This window comes from Octopus bimaculoides, chromosome 21, assembly GCF_001194135.2.
Source record: "Octopus bimaculoides isolate UCB-OBI-ISO-001 chromosome 21, ASM119413v2, whole genome shotgun sequence".
Classification (NCBI taxonomy): Eukaryota; Metazoa; Mollusca; class Cephalopoda; order Octopoda; family Octopodidae; genus Octopus; species Octopus bimaculoides.
This window is the reverse complement of record NC_069001.1, coordinates 13276955-13277538: the sequence shown is the minus strand read 5'-3', so window position 1 is coordinate 13277538 and position 584 is coordinate 13276955. Positions and strand designations below refer to the sequence as shown.

The following is a 584-nucleotide window of genomic DNA, read 5'->3' as shown; positions in this document are numbered from 1 at the left end:
ATATATATATATATATATATATATATATATATACATATAGGTGAAGGAGTGGCTGTGTGGTAAGATGCTTGCTCCACAACCACACAGTTCCGAGTTCGGTCCCTCTGCATGGCACCTTGGGCAAGTGTATTCTGCTATAGCCTCAGGCTGACCAAAGCCTTGTGTGTGGATTTGGTAGACGGAAGCTGAAAGAACCTCATCATGTGTGTGTATGCGTGCTTGCATGCGTGCCTTTGTGTGTCTGTATTTTCCCCCCCACCATCACTCGATAACCGATGTTGGTATGTTTATGTCTCCATAACTTAGCGGTTCAGCAAAAGAGATCGATAGAATAAATATTAAGCTTACAAAGAATAAGTCCTGGGGTCGATTTGTTCGACTAAAAAGCAGTGCTCCAGCATGGCCACTCTCAAATGACTGAAACAAGTAAAAAGATATATGCATATAAGCATGTATCTGTGTGTTTGTGGATGTATGTGTGTATGTATATTTATCTATCTATCTATATATATATTTGTTTTTATATGTGTGTGTGTGCGCACATTAATCTCACATACAAACATATTTATATATATATATTCATT

The 584-nt window shown here is 37.8% G+C and overlaps 1 protein-coding gene across 1 annotated transcript in view; it reads left to right on the top strand.

Annotated features, from left to right (window-relative positions):
* LOC106879838 (uncharacterized) overlaps window positions 1-584 on the top strand; it is a 130579-nt gene that overhangs the window by 109057 nt on the left and 20938 nt on the right. The gene's annotated exons all lie outside the window — the stretch shown is intronic.